The 22,631-nt window shown below is 37.7% G+C and overlaps 1 pseudogene; it reads right to left on the reverse strand.

The window, feature by feature from the left end:
• Positions 1 to 2,390: 2,390 nt before the first annotated feature.
• LOC113612520 (histone deacetylase 1-like) lies at positions 2,391 to 4,003 on the reverse strand (annotated as a pseudogene).
• Between the last annotated feature and the right edge of the window lie 18,628 nt (positions 4,004 to 22,631).

The raw sequence follows: 22,631 nt of genomic DNA on the forward strand, positions 1-22,631 counted from the left end.
TTAGTGGCAGATGATTCTAGGCAGTTCTGGGGAAACGATTTTTTTTTCAGACCGGCAAGAGAGAAACATTTTACAAAACTTTACAAATAACTGAGAACATCAGCTTGAAAGCACAACTCTGCTACAGCTATACAAATTTATGCCTTGATTCAGGGGGCCAAAAGCCAATGCTGATCTTCGCCCAAAGTGCTAAGGTGTAATTCTGCCACTCAGGGTGAAACAGAAACACCTACTAGATCTCAGCAACTAACACTGGCTCTACTTCTGCTGGACTGCCAGTTTTAAAGAACCACACAACTTTAATCTGAAGGTGGAAAGAAAGGGAAACCAACAAGGCCCACGGCACCCCAGGCCACACTCCTTTCATTGGCCCATGAAGAATCTGCACCCAGGAAGTCAGGACGCTAGGCTTTGGCTTCTGGTTCTGCCTACAACCAGCTGTATGACCTTAGGACAAATACAGACCACTGAACTTGAGCCCTCCAAAAGCTTTTCTCCTCAGGACAAGAGGATAATAAGAAGCAAAAGGAAAGGAGAAAATAGAGAAATGTATGGGAAGAGGTGGTGGGAAGAAGCAGGGTTGCCCTCTCTCCCTGCCCATCCCCTCAAATGCCAGCCTAACTGTTATGGGGTCCACACAACACCCCTCCTAAATTCAGCCTAGGTTGTATCATTCATTTGATGGCTATTCATGGCCATCTTCTTTCATGAAATATCTGTTCAAATCTTTTGCCCATTTTTATTGGTTGTTTTCTCACTAAGGAGTTGTAAAAGGCATTTATATATTCTGGATATAAGTATTTTGTCTGATATAAGTGCTGTGTATATTTTCTTCTATTCCAAGGTTTGACTTTTCATTTTCTCAACAATATCTTTCAAAGAGCAAAAGTTTTTAATTTTGATAACATTAAATTTATCATTTTTTAAATACTTTTGTGCTTTTTGTATTCTATCTATGAACTTTTACCTACCCCAAAGTCACAAAGATTTTCTCCTATGTTGTCTTCTAAACACTTTAGAGTTTGGGGCTTTATATTTAGTTCCACTGAGAATCCATTTACATTTATTATCCATTTCGAGGTGATTTTTGTGTATGGCACAAGGTAAAATTTCATGTTCACTTTTTTCCTGTATTGATGTCTGGTTGATCCAGCACTATTTGTTGAAAAGACTATTTTCCCTCCACTAAATTGCTCTGGCACCTTTGATCAATGGCCATATATGCATGGTATCTTTCACTTTTTAGCAGACCTATCCTTCAAGGACAGTACAAAGGAGGACACGAGTCTACATGTACATTTGCACTAATTCCAACTCAGTGGGACTCAACTCATGAGGTCAGACTGTTTAGGACTTCACAGTTCTGCCCATGGCGAAAGGTGGAAGGACAGAAGACCACTTAACGATAGGAATTATAACAGATGCACATGATTGGGACAATCCTCTTTTGCATTTCATATGCATCACATAATTGATCCTTCAAAACAGCCCTGTGAAAAAGCAATTAATATGATCCTCACGATTTAAAGTGAAGCTCTGAGAGTTAACTGACTTGTCTAAGGTCACATAGAGCTGGACTCTGAACCTAGACTCTACGATGCCAGAGCTATGTTTTCAATCACTGTTTCTATTGCTCCTTTTAGCTCCATTACTCTTATCTCCATAATTCGATGTGATGGTTCTCACCTGAAACAACCTCTTATGGTTCCCATCCATCCCAGATGTTGAGGGCTAACTAATAAAATAGTTAATATTTGTTGAATACCAAGGATTTGGTCTCTTTGTATATACACACTTTTTAGTGTATAGACATGTACCATATTATTACAAAGATTCTCACAAAAATGAAAACAGTATCTCAAAAAGGAAACTAGACTAATAATCTTCACCTGCAGAATTGTGGGAGGACAGAGAGGGCAGGCAGTGTGAGTTTCTTGGCTTACTGGGGGCCAGTAGAAAGGTATGAGAACAGAACCAATCTAAAAATGGCTGATGTTACCTTAAGGAGCCTGAAAAGACCAGGGAGTCCCTGAAGATCCAGTCACCCCTTCTAAAATGCTCAATAAGGGCACCTTTTCAAAGCTACTAAGCAGGCACTTCAAGATTTTGTCCTATGGGTGCTGAAGTGTATCCCTTCTAGCCAGACCTGGCACCCGTTATGGTTCAAAATTAAGAATTCAGGAGGGATGGGTGGTGAGGCAGCTACTAGAAAAGCTTCACCTAACACATGTGCCCTGAGCTCGGGGCCCTGGTTCCTGTCTAGTCCCTGGGGATATTTATATTTAATATATTTTTATATAAATACACAGAGAAATAGAAAATATAAAATCCGAGGGGGTGCAAGATAAAGGTGGGGAACTTGGCAAGAAGCCAGAACTGGAGAGGTCTGCTCAGACCCTCTTGGCTTCTTGCTTCTCCTCCTTGGTTTTCTCCTCTTCTGTGACTTCTTTCTTTTCTTCTGGGTCTTTCTCTTTCTCATATTCCGTTTTGACTCTCTTGGCTTTTTTGAAGTTGGAAGAGTTCTTGCGACCTCCTTTTCCCTCCCCATCAGAGTCGGAGAACTCTTCCTCACAGGCAATTTGTTTGTCCGAGGAACACAGTGAGATGTGCTTGTCAGGGTCTTCTTCATCCTCATCACCACTCTCCTCTGGAATGGCATCCTCAGGAATGGCCTGCATTTGGACTCCAGGTATGCGGGTCAGCATTCTCAGGTTCTCAAACAGTCGCTGTTTGAGCTTTTCCAGATACTCATTAGTGTTCTGGTTAGTCATATTGGAAAGACTGATGTGAAATTTGAAATCTGGTCCAAAGTATTCAAAGTAGTCGTTGTATGAAAGCTCATTAGGGATCTCCATGTCCAGGGCCACAGCTGTTTCATAAGTCCAGCACCGGGAGACATTATAATGGTGTAGCCACCTCCTCCCAGCATCAGCATAGGCAGGTTAAAGCTCTTCACAAATTCCACACACTTGGCTTGCCCTTTGATGGTCAAATCGAAGCAATCTAACTGATCCCCAGACAGGAAATCAGAGCCACAGTGTAAGACGACTGCACTGAGCTGGAACATCTCCATTACTTTGGACATGACTGGCTTGAAAATGGCCTCATGGAACTCGTCATCAATCCCATCTCAGAGAGGGTAGTTAACAGCATAATACTTGCCTTTGCCAACCCTAATATCCCGTAGGTCCCAAGTTCCTGGGAAGTACTCTCCATATTTATGAAAGGACACAGTCACGACTCGGTCTGTGGTATAGAAAGCCTCTTCCACGCCATCGCCATGGTGAATATCAATGTCAATATACAGCACTCTCTGGTGATACTTCAGCAGTTCCAGGATAGCCAAGACGATATCATTGACATTGACGTAACAGAAGCCAGATGCCTCGGACTTCTTTGCATGGTGTAAGCCCCCAGCCCAATTCACAGCGATGTCCGTCTGCTGTTTATTTTCAGGGCACTTGCCACAGAGCCACCAGGAGATAGCTGACAGAACTCAAACAGGCCATCAAATACCAGACAGTCCTCACCAACGTAGAATCTCTGCATCTGCTTGCTGTACTCGGACATGTTATCTGGGCAGATGGAGCGCAAGAATTTAATGTAGTCATCAGTGTGGTACTTGGTTCTCTCCTCAGCATTGGCTTTGCGAGGGTGATAAATTTCCATCTTTCGGTCGAGGCCATAGTTAAGGAGCAAATTGTGAGTCATGCAGATTCAGTGAGGCTTCATTGGGTGGCCTTGTCCATAATATACAACATAATTGGAAACTACATCCAATGTAATTTCCAACGTCCCCTCACTATATCTCCAGGGAACTCACTCCCACAACAGAAAACTAACCATCACTACTCAGAATTGTTGTAAGCCACAGCTCACCTCTTGCACGTCATTACACTTTATGGTGTCAAAGCACATTCACATTCATTTTCTTACTGGATTCTCACAAAAACCCATCGTAGTAGTAACAGACTTTCCCCCTGGTGCCCTGAGTCTGCGCCATCTTGCTCCCCTCCGTAGGTCCCTCTGCCCTCCTGCCAGCGGCTCTGCTCAGCCTCTTTACATATATTAACTCATTCAATCCTCCCAACATCCCTAAATGAGTTGTATACTACTGTCATGTCCATTTTAATGGAACCTGGAACCTCAGGCTCAGTGAGTTTATGTAACTTACTCTCGATCACACAGCTATCAAATAGCAGAGCCAGGATCTAAAGCAATTATTTACCTTCCCTTAAATCTCTTGCTCTTGGCCATTACAATATACCACCCTCTAGACTTCAGGTAGATTGTCCATATAAGATAACACAGGGTAAGGACACTAGCCAGTCATTAATGTGCTATCAAGGCCCACAACACATTGAAAAAAAAAAAAACATAAGTCACCTTGGCCCTGTCAGCACACAATGGCTACTGTGTTTGCCAATTCTGCCTTGTATCTGCCTCTTTTATCACCCAAAGCCATGGGAGGATATGAGCATTTGGGATGTTCCCACAGCAGATTTAGAGTTTCTATGGAAATAACTACCTTCAGAAGATCAAAGGTTTCCATATTATAAAGGGACATAATTTGCTCTATTCTTCTTTGAACTTCAAGAAGAACAATATATACAAAACAATTCACTTTGATAAGCTGGTATGACCTAACCTAACAACATAAAAATTAGTCAGGATTTTCCTAATAATCCTTTAATGTTTAATCGTTATGGTCTTTAAAAGCTTCCACTAGTGCTCTTTTATTTGGTTTTTCTCAACCTTGCAAGATAAGCAGAGGAGATCATATTATCTCCAATTTACTGAAAAAGAAACTGAGAATCACGTGGAGATAAGTGACTTGTCCAAGTACACAAAGCTAACATGCAGTGGAGCTAAGATTGAACCCTAGGTCCTCTAATAGCCTGCTACTAAGTTTCAAATTAAAACGCACTAATGTTACAATCATTGTTTCTTAATATTATGTCTCAGGATGTTCAGAGGGAACATATAACATCGCCAAGGTCTCTAAGTATTTTCTTTAATAATTCTTTCCTCAAATTATGAGTGTCCCAGTATCACTCTCTGGACACGAGGATAAAGACAGCTGCTCCCATGACCTTTCAAGTGATGTCACTTTAGCAGGCTTTTAAAAGACTGGGCCAAAGAAAAAGATTCCTGAGAGGAAGAACATGTTACCTTGAAGAGTAATCAGTTATGCGAATGGTTTCATTGCCTGTTATACCATGGATTATGCTTTCATTTTTCTTATTAATGTTCTTTATGTTTTTCTATTAGTCACGGCAAATTACCTGTCCTTCGCCTTGGCAAGGACAGCTCAGTGGGGCTCGGTGGAGTATTTTCCAAGTTCTGTCTGGTGAATTCTTGCTCACATTCTTCTTGAGGCATTAAGATGTAATTTTTTGAATGAATGAATGTGTTTCATTTGACACCATCTCATTCATGTAGGAAATTACCTATTGAATAAGGAATTGGAAATTTTTTCCTTTCTTTTTCTGTAATGGTGCATTGCAAAAAATTAATTTTAGTTAAATATTAAAAAAGAATTGGAACATTAAAGAAAATTAAAATTCATTCAGCATTTCTTAGTCATTCTAACAGAGAGGACTTGTGGCACAGAGCATACAAAATAGCAAATTCTCCAAAATCCATGCCTACCTCCATTTTCCCCTGCCCAGTCCTGGCAAAGCGCTTGCCCCTCCTCTGTACTCCATCCCACTGTCCCTATATTTCCCATATGGAAATACCTGACTAGCTGCATTTTAATCACCCGTTTACTAGTCAGTCCCCACCCCTTACCCAAGCGTGTAAGACCTTCTAGGACAGGAATAATGTCTTTATCAGGACTGAATCCCTAGCTCTTAACACACTGCACAACACAGAAGTACTTAGTAAGTAATCGGTGAATGAAGCCATTTGCCTTTGGAAAACATGAATATATCCTTGTTAGCTATAGCCTTATCTCACAAATTAGGCTTTGTTCAGTCTATAATTTAACCATTATGTTGCATTCCCATAATCCTCTATGGGGAGGGAAACCAAATAACTTCTCTGCCCTTGAAGATCTCACAGTCTAGCCAAGCTCTGCCAAATGTTAACTTTCTAAAGACCACATGGTAGCCTCCCTTTAGAGTACTTTGTCAAAAAGCTACCATTTTCCTTTCCTTTGATGTGTGGCATGGTCCTTAAGATTAGCAAGCTCCTTCAAACACTGCTAGGATGGTGTCTCGGAGGTCAAATACTTTGTTCCCACAGGCTGGTCAAGTCTTTTGAAAGACATCTGCATATGGTGGAGATGAGGGGAGGCCTTTTTTTCCTTAAACAGACTGGTTTTATTATATTTTTTTTGGTTGGTGGGGGCACTGTAGAAACTCCAGCCCAAGGCCTACCCACAGTTACATCTCTGCTCTTCATCAGAGGATAGTTTAAATTTCTTTACACTCCACTTCTTTTGCTACTGTCATTTTATGACTTTGGAGAAGGGAGGGGAGAGCCTCTGTGGACTCCCTGAGTCTCTTTAAAGAACTCTGAGTTATTATTAAACCAATATCTTCACTATTGAAATCCCTTGTTGCTATTAATAATTATTGCAATCCCCAGGGTGGAGAGCCATAAAAGAAAATGCTATTATTTGTTCAAACTTCAGGCTAATTAAGCCCAACACGTGATATATAAATAGATCCAAAAGTATGTCTGATTTTTATGCATTGTGCAAATAAGTGAATATCCAGTGAGGAAATGTTTACTCGACTTGAGAGACAACTAAACTACAAAAGACCTGGAAAAGAGCCTACAAGGTCTCTCTTTCCAGAGAAGTCTTTAAGTGATACTTGCCGCCAATGGAGTAGCATTTGGAAATCATCAGGAATAGCAGAGTTGAAGAGTTGTAAAAAAGTCTGAGAAAATTTCTGTTTTCCTCAACTTTGGTACAGTGTAGGATCAGTACAGTTTGGTACAATGTAGGATTATTTGCCCTTCTCTAGAGCGCTCCAGGAAGCAGAAATGCCACTTACCCTCAGTTACCCATTCTTCCAACTTAACATACCAACAAGCAAAAAAGTTCCTTCCTATGACTAAGGAACAATTTTCCTGCTTAGATGTAAATTCAGTTCCTTGTATTGTGATGTTCTGCTGCAAAAAGAACAACTAATCCCAATTCCTTTTGTAGAAATTGTTCATGCCCTTTAAAACCTTAAAAAGATGGCTCCGATCCTCATATCTCCAGACCAGAAAAAACCTAGTTCACTCCATTCTCAGTCTCTTTAATTTTTCTTCCTTTAATCCTGTTTAAGGATCAAAACAGGAACAGCTCCAGAATCTACAATACTTTCTCTATTCCTGGTTCTTAGAACTACTTGGAGACTGATACAAACTGAATTCTCCACCCACAAAGTCATTATATCATGCCCACAATTGCACATAGGTAAATTGCCTGGTTAAAAACAAAACAAAACAGATACATAAAGAATCCTGGAGAGAGGCAGGCTGTATATGTGCATGTGTGTGTGAGTGTGTGTGTGTGTGTGTGTGTGTGTGTGTGTGTGTGTGTGTGTTTCGTTGAGGGTTAGAATTGAGTAGACATGCAAATTTTGTGGCATTAACTCTGAAGTAGACAATTTCAAAAATGAATGACAAGAAATTAAAGGTAGCTAATTAGACATACAAATTTTATGTCAAAAAAGTAGGGTTTTCAAATTCCTAGAGAAAGGCAAATCACTATGAATCAAAATTTCTACCAGACAGAAAGTTCAACAGTATAATGCAGATGTGGTAGAGTAGGAAAGAGGAAATTAAGGTTCATATTTTGTTTGATGTTGGTTGTCTCTTAACCTCTATCATCCTATAGTAAACACCTCTTGGAATGGTGCCCCAGCTTACAATTCTCCTTTCTCTGGGAATGGCCCCTATATGCAGAGGCGATAGGCCAACAGTGGTCATGTTAATTCTATGAGATCCTAATCCCTTGGCCACAGTTGTTGATCCAGGGGTGGGCACAGGATCCACACCAAGTAAATAAGATTCATTCTTTCTTTCAGGAATTGAAAATCTTGAATAGAAAACACAGTGCACTGTATGCAGTTTCATTCTGTCTAGGCCATCTGAAATGAGTTCTTTACATGTTTTTCACTTGACATTCATTTCCTTCAGGGAAGGATCTTTGTCATTTATCCCTCTATGGAATAACAGAGAGAACATTTTATGTTGATGTAAATATTAATTATCTTGATTATGGCGATGATTTCATGAATGTATACATATGTCAAAAATCATCCACTTTTACACTTTACACATGTACAGAATATTGTATGTCAGTTAAACCTCAATAAACTTATTTTAAAATGTTATGGAAGCCCATAGGAAGGAGCAATTAATCTTAACTGGTGTGAATATGGGAAATATTGGTTTCAGATAAGGAAGTTTTATGGCTTTTCAGTTAGCTCTGAGTACTTTGTGCCAATATTGTCACTCTCATTGTCCTCTTCTAAGGGAAACTGCTCTTTCCATAGCTCCTGCTAATGAAAGCATCACTGGGAGGCTGCTTGAGCAGGGGATAGCGCTTACTGTATCACAAGTGGACCACCTGATTCAAGGAGGGCTAACCCCATCAGGTAATTAGCTAGATCAATCAAACTCTTTCCTGCTAGTAATTGATTGGATAATAAGATAACCTTCTTGTTGGTAGCAGAAGAAAATATTTGTAATTGAAGAGAAAGAAGTCAAGATTCCATGAGAGAGAGAGAGCCCTGTATCAACAGTGACACTTTGGTGGCCCAGAGAAACAGAGCCCCAGAGCAGGGTTACTATGGTAACTTACAATAACTCCATGATTTAGGGTAACCTGCGTGAGACTAACTTGCAATCAAAACACCTAAATTATCCCAATGTGGCATTACATTGTCAAGATGCCCAGTTGGGTCAGGAGCAGTATGGTATCTGATTAGACTTCTCTCTCTTGCCATTCCCATTTCTTGCCAAATAAGAACATTTCTTTAGCAGCAGCAAACTTACTGGTGGCATGCAGCATTAAAGCAATCTGCCCTGGGCTTCCCTGGTGGCGCAGTGGTTGAGAGTCTGCCTGCCGATGCAGGGGACACAGGTTCGTGCCCTGGTCTGGGAAGATCCCACATGCCACGGAGCGGCTGGGCCCATGAGCCATGGCCGCTGAGCCTGCGTGTCCAGAGCCTGTGCTCTGCAACGGGAGAGGCCACAACAGTGAGAGGCCCGCGTACCAAAATAATAATAATAATAATAATAATGTAAAAAGATAGTTATAAATGAAAACCATGACATGAGTAATTATTTTTCTTAAAATCCAAGAGGAAAATTAATTCAAATATTACTCTACTTAAAGTGCACAATTAGCAAAGTTTTGGAATGGCCCCAAGTGACAATTTCAATCTTAGCTCTTCAAATAAAAGCTGACATATTTTTAGACAGTAAAACTAAGATGCAAGTGGCTCACAGTTAAAGTAATTGCATATCTGGTGGTGGTAAGTGAATTACAGAAGTGACAAATGCTGTACTTAAATAATTTGAAGCAAACAACGTCTCCCTTCTGCACAGAGCAGATTCAAAAGAGCAGAAGTCAGGAAAACATCTGCCTCATTTATTCTGTTCTTGCATACATGGCTGAGGCCCAGTTCCTAGTTTTAGCTGGAGTTATCCAAGCGCACAGTACAGGCAGCAGTGCTGTCTAACCAGCAACCTGAAAACAGCAGATATGTCAAGACTCTGATTTCTAGTAGCAGTCAGCTTACTTTTTATAAAATGAAAAAGTGATGAAAGTATCTCTAAATGTACATTTAACCTTGACAAAAACCTTTTTTCCAGTTTCAATGAAAAAGGACTCTGCTGTTCAAGAAATGTGAAGAATACCACTCTGCCTGGAATGCCTGTCATTGCCAGTTATTGGAGTCAGCAACCTTTCTAACCTTCAAGGCCCACTCAAATTTTACCTTTTCTTTCAGCCCCTCTCACAAGCATCCTCTATGTTCTATAACCCTGGGTTATATTCTGTTGCTTATCATTCTGTGTTCTATTAGCTATGCAAGCATCCATCTTCCTAAATAATTTGCTAAAGTATAAGGTCCTAGAAGACAGGTAACAAGATCACAATACCACCTCCAATATCTAAAATAGTTTTTGGCACATAGTAGTATAATAGAGGCTTGCTGAATTAGATATCAGAAGTTAAAACTTTCTTTAAGCCAATCACTTGAGATTTTTGACGTAATACCCTGAAAACTGACTGCATCAACATGTGTAGTGAAGAAACTATTCCTGAACCATTCAACTGACCCTCTTAGTCAGAAATCAATCAGCCTTGGTCCAAGTATGGTCTACATCCCTGAGTCTCTGTCAATCATGTTCTTCTAGAAGGTCCCCAGTTGCTATGTTTGACAAATCCATGGTTGGATAGGTTTGGGGATAGTTCTGCTGCCCATCTGGTAAACAGAGTTTCTGTGTTAATATCTGGAGACTTTTTCTGGGGGGAGAGGGAGGATTAAAAAACAAAAATTGCAGAAGAATAATTCTGGTATTTATCTCTTTTTAAGTTCACAAATATCTATTTACTTTGAAAATACCAGCCTAAAGAGCACTAATTTACTCTTCAGAATAAACTAAGAATATAAATTCGTTTGATATGTATTTTTTGATTATCACAGTCATTGCACTGGTTCCATTAAAATATGCAAACTGATTATTGATTAAACTTTTTATGCATTCAGCTAAGCTAATAACTTATGTGGCTTCATCATCTATTCTGCAGCTGGATCTCTGAAACATGAAATTGGATCAGCATGATATAACTTTTTTGTTAATAAAATATCCAGAAAAGGTAGCAAAGCGTACATCCTGAGTATTAAGCTTGTGGAGTCAATCAGCATAAAAGTATGATTATGCAAGTACAGGGAAGAATAAATGGTGTGCCACACAAGCCATGCATTGTGCATCATTGTTCTCAAATTACACCCCTTTGTCACTAGGTCTGTCTAGCACCCTACAAATTGAATTATAAACAGGAAAAGATACCTGTCCATGTGACTTTCATGGGTCTTCCAGAAGAGGAAGTTCTTTCAATCTTATTTCTTTCCTCTTGAGCTTTTACTTGGCAAAATACTGACACTTAGTGAGATTACCAAAGTTGTATCTAAATATACACACAATTTAGCTGGAATTAGACATCAATTTTTTAAAACTGATTTCATAACACCATTTTTTTGTTCCCTGCTCCTTTTTACATGAACACAGATATTTGTAACTAATGTCTCCCTATTTGTATAGGTTACTAATAAAAGGGAACTAAAACTACCCTAAATATTTCACCTAACATGTTATTGTAGACTAATAATTTATTTTATAAAATCAACACTAGAAATCACCTCTCCCATTCTTATATGAGAGGTTCTTATACCTCTATGTTCTTATGTTAACATGTGTTATTTATTTTAAAGTTCATAACAGCTTTTTCATAACACCATTTTTAAACCTTCTTTTTGATCAAAGGAGGTAGGAGCTTTTCACCACTCCACCCACATAAAGAATTTTTTGATGGTTACTCTGTCAACCAGAGGCTTTAGTCTGACAAACTATTCTTAAATATGTAATAGATTGTTTTCCTTGAGATTAAGTGATGCAGTGGGACCATACTACTGTAACATAGGTATTGATCTTATTTATTCATGGAATAAACTTGGGAACAATGGAAGCAGAATTCTTTCCCTCTTTCATCAAAGATATAACTCTCTCCTTGACTTCTACCTTGCACATCACTCAGATAACACACAATTGGATGGAAAATTAGATATGTTACCCCAGCCTGAGGAAATTTAGGAGTACAAATAAATTCCAGATATCTAGCATTTTCTCCAGCCTAGACCATCATATTATAACATTCTTATCCTAGGATTCACATTTTCCTTTTATTTACTTACATATTTTATAGCTTCATTGAGATATATTTGACATATTACATTGTGTAAATTTAAGGTGTAAGACATGTTGATTTGATACATTAATATATTGCAAAATGATTACCTACCACCATAGCATTAACTAATACCTTCATCCTATTATGCAATTACCATTTCTTTTTTGTGGGGAGAACATTTAAGATCTACTGTCTTAGCAACTTTCAAGTATATAATGCATTAGTAATTAGCTATGATCACCATGCTGTACATTAGATCCTCAGAACCTGTCAATCTTACAACTAGAAGCTTGTACCCTTTGAACAATATCTCCACATTTCCTACATTCCCCAGGCCCTGGTAACCACCACTCTACTCTCCTTTTTAATGGGCTGGGCTTTTATTGGATTCCACATTTAAGTGACATCAATTTGCTTTTCTCTGCCTGACTTATTTCACTTAGCATAATGCCCTCAAGTTTTACCCAAATTGTCACAAATGGCAGTACGTATATCTATAACACTTTCTTTAACCATTCATCAACTCATGGACAAGGTTATTTCCATATCTTGGCTATTGTGAATAGAACATGGGGGCACAGACATCTTTTTGAGATCCTGTTTTCACTTCCTTTGGATATATAACCAGAAATGGGATTGCTGGATCAAATGGTAGTTTGTTTGTTTGTTTGTTTTTTTTGAGGAAACTCCATACTGTTTTCCATAGTGGCTGCACCAATTTACATTTTCCACATCCTCCTCAACACTTGTTATTTCTTGTCTTTTTTGATGCTAGCTTTCTAACAGGTGTGAGGTGATTATTTCATTGTGATTTCGACTTGCATTTCCCTGATGGTTAGTGATGTCGAGCATCTTTTCATGTGCCTGTTGGCCATGGGTATGTCTTCTTTGGAAAAATGTCTATTCTGTTCCTCTGCCATTTTTTAATCAGGTTTTTGTTTGTGTGTTTGTTTTTTCTATTGAGTTGTATGAATTCTTTACATATTTTTGGATATTAATGCTTTATCTGATATATGATTTGCAAATATTTTCTCCTGTTTTGTAGGTTACTTTTTCATTTTGTTGTTTCTTTTGCTGTGCAAAAGCTTGTTAGTTTGATGTAGTCCCATGTATTTATTTTTGCTCTTGTTACTTGTGCTTTTGGTGTCATATCCAGAAAATCACTGTCAAGACCAAAGTCAAGAAACTTTTTCCTATAATTTCTTCTAGAAGTTTTATTTTCAAGTCTTTAATCCATTTTGAGTTAATTTCTGTGAGTGGTGTAAGATAGGGTCCAATTTCATTATCCTGCATGTGGTTATCCAGTTTTCCCAACACCATTTATTGAAAGAGAGTATTGTTTCCAACTGAGTATCCTGAGCCCCATGTCAAATGTTAGTTGACCGAATATACAAGGGTTTATTTCTGGGTTCTCTAGTCTGTTCCATTGGTCTATGTGTCTGTTTTTATGCCAATACCATACTCTTTTGATTACTATAGCTTTGTAGTATAGTTTGAAACCAGGAAGTATGATGCCTCCAGCTTTGTTCTTTCTCCAGCTTGCTTTTGCTATTCATGGTTTTTTGTGACTTCATACTAACTTTAGGATTGTTTTTTCTATTTCTATGAAAAATGCTCTTGAAATTTTGATAGAGATTTTATTGAATCTATAGATGGCTTTAGGTAGTACTGACATTTTAACAGTACTATTCTTTTGATCCATGAATACCAGATATCCTTCCATTTGTTTGTGTCTTATTAAATTTCTTTCATCAAAGCCTTATAGTTTTTAATGTACAGATATTTCACCTCCTTGATTAAATTTATTTCTAAGTATTTTACTTTTTTGATGCTACTGTGAATGGGATTGTTTTATTCATTTTTCAAATGTTTTGTTGTTAATGTATATAAATACAACTAATTTTGTGTATGTTAATTTTGTACCATGCAACTATACTGAACGTATTGATTAGTTCGAATGGTTTTCGGTTGAGTCTTTAGAATTTCCTATATATATCAACTACAAAAAAGACAATTTTACTTTTTCCTTTCGTATTTGGATGTCTTTTATTTCTAATAATTGCCTAAGTGTTCTGGTTAGTATTTCCAGTACTATTTTAAACAGGAGTGGTGAGAGTGGGCACTCTTGTCTTGTTCCTGATCTTAGAGGAAAAGCTTTCAAACTTTCACCATGGAGTACAATTTTGGCTGTGAGTTTGTCATATATGGCCTTTGTTATATTGAGGTATGTTCCTTCTATACCCAATTTATTGCACATTTTTTCATGAAAGGATGTTGTAATTTGTCAAATGCTTTTTCTGCACCTATTGAGATGGTCATATGATTTCTTTCATTCCATTAATGTGGTGTATCACATTTATTGATTTGTATATGTTGAAGCATCCTTGCTTCATAGATAAGTCCCATTTAGTTGTGGTTTATAATCCTTTTAATGTGCTGTTGAATTCATTTTGCTAATATTTTGTTGAGAATTTTTGCATCTACATTCATTAGAGATATTGGTCTGTAGTTTTATTGCAGTGTTCATATCTGGATTTGGTATCAGGATAATGCTCACCTTATAAAATAAGTTTGAGAGTGGTCCCTTCTCTTCCATTTTTTGGGAGGAATTTGTGAAGGATTGGTGTTAGTTCTTCCATAATATTTGGTAGAAGTCACCAGTGAAACCATCTGGTCCTGGGCTTTTCTGTGTTGGGAGGTTTTGATTAGTGATTCAATCACCTCCCATTGGTCTGTTCAGAGTTTCTACTTCTTCATGATAGAAAAAACTCTTACTGAGTTAGTATGTTTCTAGGAATTTATTTCTTCTAGGTTATTCAATTCATTGGTGTATAACTGTTCATAGCGATCTCTTCAGACCCTTTGTAATTCTGTGTATCAGTTGTAATGTCACCCATTTTATTTCTGATTTTATTTGAGTATTCTCTTTTTTCAGAGTTAATCTAGCTAAAGGTTTGTCAATTTTGTTTATTCTTTCAAAAAAACAGCTATTTGTTTTGTTGATATTTTCTATTGCTTTTGTGCTCTCTCATTTATTTATATGTTGATCTTTGTTATTTCCTTCCTTCTGCTAACTTTGGACTTTGTTCTTTTTTCTAGTTCCTTGAGGTGTAAAGTTAGGTTGTTTATTTGAGGTCTTCCTTAATGTAGGCATTTATTGCTATAAAATCCCCTCTTAGAATTGCTTATGCAGCATTCCATAGGTTTTGATGTGCTGTGCTTCTATTTTAATTTGTTTCAAGATATTTCTTCATTTCCCTTTTGATTTCACCTTTGGCACTTTGGTTGTTCAGTTGTGTGTTGTTTAATTTCCACATATTTGTGAATTTTTCAGCTTTCCTCCTATTATTGATTTCCAGTTTAATACCAGTGTGATTGGAAAAGATACCTGGTATGATTTCAATCTTCTTAAACTTGCTAAGTCATGTTTTGTGACCTTTCATTGATCTCTCCAGGAATGTTCCATGGGCACTAAGAAGGATGTGTATTCTGCTACTGTTGGATGCAATGTTCTGTATATATCTGTTCCATTTGGTCTAAAGTATGGTTCATATCCAATGTTCCTTTGTTGACTTTCTTTCTGGATGACCTATCCATTGTTGAAAGTGGGGTATTGTGGTACCTCACTATTACTGTATACTGTCTATTTCTCCCTTCAGATCTGTTAATATTTTCTTTTCTTTATTATTTAGGTTCTCCAATGTTGGGTGCATGTATAATTGCAATTATTATTTACTCTTGATGGATTAAACTAGGTTTTTTTCCTCCAGATTGATAGTAATTATTGTGTATAGGTGTGGTATTCTCCCCTAGCTAAAAAGAATGCTGAATAAAGAGAGGAAAAGCTCTACTAATCATTTGTTGTCCTGAGATATAGTTTTTAAGGAATAAATACATTGCTAGATATAGGAATCTGTGCCTACAATGGCAATGTTGCTAAAACATCATGGTGTAGAACCCCAATGAATTCCATTTTGGATTTTTATGTATTAGCACTTAATCTATGCTCTGTTATACTTCAATTTCTTTCAGCTATTTTTTTCTTTGTCTCCCCATTGGATTGGATACATGCATTTCTACTGGTACCTAAATAACACCAGCCTTCTGAACAGTCTTATACAAAGATTAATTGAAAAATATGTGTATATTTCCTGTTCTACTCCTCACTCCCCTGCTTGGATGGCCTGACCCAGGGTGATGATAGTCATGGAGAGCAGACTAAACTTTGTGACCTCCATGCAGTGTATCAGGAGAGTGAGCATCTCTTTTCCTAGTCCAAGTTCTCTAGTTTCTCGAGTTTCTTCCCAAGTAGTGGTGCCAGAGTAGGCCAGTGACACAATGTGGATATATAATCGTATAATTTTTACCTCACATGGATTCTAGCAAAATCAGAGAGAGAAGCAACAGTCCCCTAAGTATGTGGATGTCCTCTCAGAAGCATAAGCCCAGGTAAACTCTTTATTAAGTACCTACTCATGATACCATTTTTCTTTGCCTTATGTACCTCTCCAAAACTCCCTTCTCCTACTTCCCTCCAGGAGGAGTTAGCTAGGATACGTCACTCTAGCCCCAATTATTGTTTACTTTGTTTACTTGTAGTTTTTTTCTGATTTTTCCATTTGATTTCCATTCTGATCGTTATTTTTTCCTTCCTTCTACTGACTTCGGGCTTTATTCTTCCTTTTCTAATTCCTTTATATGGTAGGTTAGGTTGTTTATTTGAGATTTTCCTTCTTTCTTGAGGTAGGCCTGTACTGCTATAAATTTCCCTCAATATTATTATATTGAGAATGGTTCAATATTAAGAAATTTCTTAGTTTATTTTATACCAGTAATAGGTCAAAGGATAAAACCCATATCATCATCTCAATAGATGCCAATATGATAAAAATTCAAATATTTGATAAAATCTAACATCCCTTCCTGATAAAAAATATCTGTTCATATGTAGTAAAGAAAGACAATTTCTTACCATATTTTTCTTAAAAATACCTATGTCAAACATACATCTAACTTCACACTGAGTGATCAAACAGTTGAGAGATTCCTATTAAAGTATGATGAGAAAAGACCATCACTATCTCTATTTCTATTTATTACTGGTGTAGAAGTTGGAGGAAGAAGTCAACCAACACCATGGTCTTGGTTCCTTGATTCCAGTAATCTTTACCTTTACTTCACACTCTAGAGTTTGTCATCATCTGGAAAAGGTCCACTGCTGACATCGTAAATTCAAATATGTGATTCTCTAACCATTACTTTCTACCACTCCTACTCTCTTATTCCAATGCTCCCTTTCCACTCGTTCTTTAACTTCATTTCCTCCATTCCTTACCCTCTTCTATTTCCTCCAGTGCTTTTATCTCTTCCCTCATCACACTTCTTTCACTATCTAACTTACCTAGACCCTTCTGTGTATCACTTAAACCACTATTTGCTAGCATACTCCACTCTATTTCTTTGTGCTGGTACTGTGCCTATTCAGCAAACCTCCAATCCAAACCAATTCAACCACCTGCCCTCTTTGCCCCTACACACACAAACCCTGCACTTTACAGTTAGGTGCCACCACAAACCCATGGTCTCCAACCTTAGCTGGCCACCAACACTACTTGGAAGCACGTCCCTGATCAGATCTCTCAGTATCATTGTCTACCTTTCTTTCTCAACAAATAACCTTATTTCTTACTTCACTGATTAACTGGAAGTAATCAGTCATCAGACATAGGAAGTCCTAAACTTAGAATTCCTTCTTCTAGTCCAAGATGAATTCCTGCACCTGAGATATTCTGCCTTTAAAGTGTATCATTAATAATAACTAACAATTATTAAGTACTTAATGTGTGCCAAGCACTGTGCTAAGTGCTTAACATTTATTAATCTACTTAATCCTTCCTTCCAGCAACCCTATGGCTTAAGAACTATTATCATCTCCAAGTTACAGGTAAGGAAAATGAATCCTAGAATGAGTAAAGTTGCCCAACTCACAGAGTTAAGAAGTAGTGGAGCCAGGAATTAAGCCTTAAGTCTGATGTATTCCCATGTCTATGCTTTTCTATAACCACTCTATCATTTATCAATGATAAACTTTCTTCTTTGTCTTTAACATTTTCCCTATATTGGCACTTTACTTTTAATATATAAATACATTGAATTCCTTCATATATAAAAATGCTTTCCTACATTGATCCTACATTTCACTCTCTTCACTGTATCCACATCCTTGCTTACTTTTATTTCTAGCCCAATTTTTATCTGCCTAGATCAGCACTGTCCAATAGAATTATAATGTGAACCATACGTGAGCCACACGTGTACTTTTTAAATTGAAGTATAACTAATTTACATTGTGTTAGTTTCTGGAGTACAGCAAAGTGATTGTTATATATTGGGCTGGCCAAAAAGTTCATTCAGGTTTTTCTGTAAGATCTTATGGAAAAACCTGGATGAACTTTTCAGCCAATCCAATGTTTGTGTGTGTGTGTGTGTGTATTCTTTTTCATATTCTTTTCCATTATAAGTTATTGCAAGCTATTGAATATAGTCCCCTGTGCTATACAGTAGGTTCCTCTTATTCATGTATTTTATATATGGTAGTTTGTGGGACTTTCCTGGTGGTCCAGTGGTTAAGACTCCAAGCTCCCAGTGCAGGGGCACAGGTTCAATCCCTGGTCAGGGAACTAAGATCCCGCATGCTGCATGGTGCAGCCAAAAAATATAGATTATATATACTAATTTGTATCTGCTAATCCCAAACTCCTCATTTATCCCTCCCCCTGCCCACCTTCCCCTTTGGTAACCATAAATTTGTTTTCTATGTCGTGAGTCTGTTTCTATTTTGTAAATAAGTTCATTTGTAGCATATTTTAGATTCCACATATAAGTGATATCATATGATATTTGTCTTTCTCTGACTTCACTCAGTATAATAACCTCTAGGTCCATCCATTTTACTGCAAATTGCATTATTTCATTCTTTTTTATGGCTCAGTAGTATTCCATTGTATATATACCACATCTTCTTTATCCATTCATCTGTCCATGGACCCTTAGGTTGTTCCCATGTCTTGGCTATTGTGAATAGTGCTGTGATGAACATTGGGGTGCATGTATCTTTTTGAATTATGGTTTTCTCCGGATATATGCCCAGGAGTGGGATTGCTGGGTCATATGATATTTCTATTTTTAGTTTAATAAGGAATCTCCATACTGTTCTCCATAGTGGCTGTATCAATTTACATGCCCACCAACGGTGCAAGAGGGTTCCCTTTTCTCCATACCCTCTCCAGCATTTATTATTTGTAGTATTTTTTTAATGATGGCCATTCTGACCAGTGTGAGGTGATACCTCATTGTAGTTTTGATTTATATTTCTCTAATAATTAGTGATGTGGAACATTTTTTTCATGTGCCTATTGGCCACTTGGATGTCTTCTTTGGAGAAATGTTTATTTAGGTATTCTGTCCATTTTTTTATTGGGTTGCTTGTTTTTGTTGCTGTTGTTGTTATTGAGTTGTATGAGCTGTTTGTGTATTTTGGACATTAAGCCCTTGTTGGTTACATTGTTTGCAAATATTTTTTTTTCCAGTCCTTAGGTTGTCTTTTCATTTTGTTTATGGTTTTCTTTGCTATGCAAAAGATTGTAAGTTTGATTAGGTCCCACCTGTTTATTTTATTTCTATTCCGTTGGGAGACTGATCTCAGAAAATATTGCTATGATTTATGTCAGAGAATCTTTCGCCTGTGTTCTCTTCCAGGAATTTTATGGTGTCATGTCTTATATTTAAGTCTTTAAGCCATTTTAAGTTTATTTATGTGTATGGTGTGAGGGTGTGTTCTAACTTCATTGATATACATGCTGCTGTCCAGCTTTCCCAATACCACTTGCTGAATAGACCGTCTTTTCTCCATTGTATGTTCTTTCCACCTCTGTCAAAGATTAATTGACTGTAGGTGTGTGGGTTTGTTTCTGGGCTCACTATTCTTTACCGTTGATCCATACGTCTGTTTTTGTGCCAATACCATGCTGTTTTGATTACTGTAGCTTTGTAGTATTGTCCGAAGTCTGGGAGGGTTATACCTCCAATATTGTTCTTCTTCCTCAGCATTGCTTTGGCAATTCTGGGTCTTTTATGGTTCCATACAATTTTAGGAATATTTGTTCTTGTTCTGTGAAAAAAATTTCATGGGTAATTTGTTAGGGATCACATTAAATCTATAGATTGCTTTGGGTAGTATGGCCATTTTTAAAATTTCTAATAGCCACATTAAAATAATAAGAAGAAACAAGTATAATTACGGTTAATATATGTTAATCCAATATATCAAAAATATTGTCATTTTAGCATGTAATCAGCATCAAAATTACCAGAGAGATATTGTACTGGGCAGCACAGGCTAAGAGCACTCCACAGTAACCATGTTTGAGGTGGTCAACACTGATTACTTACATGCTAAATCCAGTGAGCATATTTTTTTTAGGCCACACTGTGTGGCTTGTGTGATCTTAGTTCCCTGACCAGGAATTGAACCCAGGCCCTCAGCAGTGAAAGCATGGAGTCCTAACCACTGGATACCAGGGAATTCTCCAGTGAGCATTTTTAATATTCTTACTTTACTGAATGTTATAGAACAGTTAAGACCGTTAACTACTTCCTTCTTGAAACTCTCTGCCTTTAGCTTCTAAAACACCAGTCCTTTTTGGTTTTTCTTCTACCTGTTTACTGCTTCTTAATGTCTTTTCCTTCATCTCAAACCTTACATTTTAGTCTTCCTTGGGGTTCTGTCCTTATGCAAAGGCCTACCACTGGTGGATCTTAGGCTAAAACTTTCTGAGGACTTCTAAAGTCTACCTCTGTGCTTTACTGCCTTGTTATTCCCAAGTGGGTTCCCAGTACAGACAGCATCAGAATCACCTGGGATCTTGTTAGAAATCCACAATCTCAGGCCCTACCTCAGACCCACTGACTCAGAATCAGCTTTTTGATAAGCTCCACAGGTAATTCATGTGCATGTTAAAGTTTAAGAAGCACAGATCTCTTGGGCTATTCCATCTATTATGCCTTCCCTATTATGTCTTCCTGACAATTGTCTTGTTATTCTCTACAATTTAGCTCAGTTTTCATTTCTTCTGTGAAGTTTTTTTTTTTTTTTTTTTGCGGTACGCGGGCCTCTCACTGCTGTGGCCCCTCCCGTTGCGGAGCACAGGCTCCGGACACGCAGGCCCAGAGGCCATGGCTCACGGGCCCAGCTGCTCTGCGGCATGCGGGATCCTCCCGGACCGGGGCACGAACCCATGTCCCCTGCATCGGCAGGCGGACTCTCAACCACTGCGCCACCAGGGAAGCCCCTGTGAAGTCTTTTTAAAGATCCCTCTACTTTCCCCCAAATATAGAGCTAAGTACTCCCAGTTCTCTTTGCTCCCTGTATATTATATCTCTATTATAGCATCTTTGTATCGCAATTACTTTTCTACTGGTATCTTTCCCAATAGAAGATGATGTCTTTGAGGACAAGCATTTTAATCATGTTGTCTAGGCTTTTTGGAGTCGTTCATCTTCATATCTGCATATCACAGTTTCTTACATTAGAGGCTCAAAAACGTTTGTTGAATAAATTAACTGTGGGGCCAGGGCAAATAGCTCGCCCTCTGTGAGCTTCAGTTTCCTCAACTTTAAAATGGATATATTAATGAGAGTTACCTTAATCACAACAGGTTGCTGTGAATATTAAATTAGAATATTAGCTTCTTGTTTCCTAAGTAAGGAAAATTACCTCTAAAGTCAGTAAATAGACAACTCAAGTCAATCTAAATAAGGATCTCAAAATACTTGCATATTAGTTGGTTCTTACAGATATATTCGCATTCCAACTCTTTCTGTGACAAACAGTTATTAGGCCAAAATGCAACTCTGTTGAAATTCTGGAGTTCTTTACTTCCGACCCCTTCCCAAATTATCCTGAATTTCTTGACTGGAAATAAATATATTTTGATTTATTAAATTTTGTCACTATAAAAATATCTGGTGATGAAGAACATGATCATGACCAGTAATCTTGGACTGAGTTCCTTTCCTTAGAAGCACTGCTAAATCCTTCCCCTGCTTAAAAAAGTCATCTTCAGCCACAATATTTTCAAGAATTTCACAAAGAACGATGTCATATTTTGTTATCAGCTCCCTCTGAAACTTTCAGAAAATGAATAGTGAAGATTTTCCTCTGATTTTCTAGCACCTTTGTACTGCAAATTGCGCAATTATTTCTTAGAAATTTGTTTTGCACATTAATGTTTTCTTCCTCCTGGATTTAGAGATTTGCATCATTTTCTAGAAGTTGTAACTTTATTCCATCTATATTTTGTAGTGGAATAGTTTACCTCCTATTGGTCTTTTCATTTTCCATTGATGAGTTTGTATGATATGTCTTCCTGGCTTTGTCTGCTATGAAACAGAAGGGAGCTAATGATCAGACTGGGCAAACATCCTGATCTCTAAAAGGGTTATGCATGCTGGACAGTAGTGTTGCCAAGGCCAACCTGACTCTTTCTTTGTCCACTGACAATCATGACACACAATGTTTTTCTTCCTGAGGAGAGACTGTGAGTACATTGTAAAAGCTTTCTTTTCTAAAAGTTTAAATTGTTTTTATTTGATAACATAAGCAGCAAACATGCTTATCCAACACTGCAAACAGGTTGCCTAGCAA

Source organism: Aethalodelphis obliquidens, unplaced genomic scaffold, assembly GCF_003676395.1.
Source record: "Aethalodelphis obliquidens isolate GAN/ISIS:26980383/991018 unplaced genomic scaffold, ASM367639v1 scaffold78, whole genome shotgun sequence".
Lineage (NCBI taxonomy): Eukaryota > Metazoa > Chordata > Mammalia > Artiodactyla > Delphinidae > Aethalodelphis > Aethalodelphis obliquidens.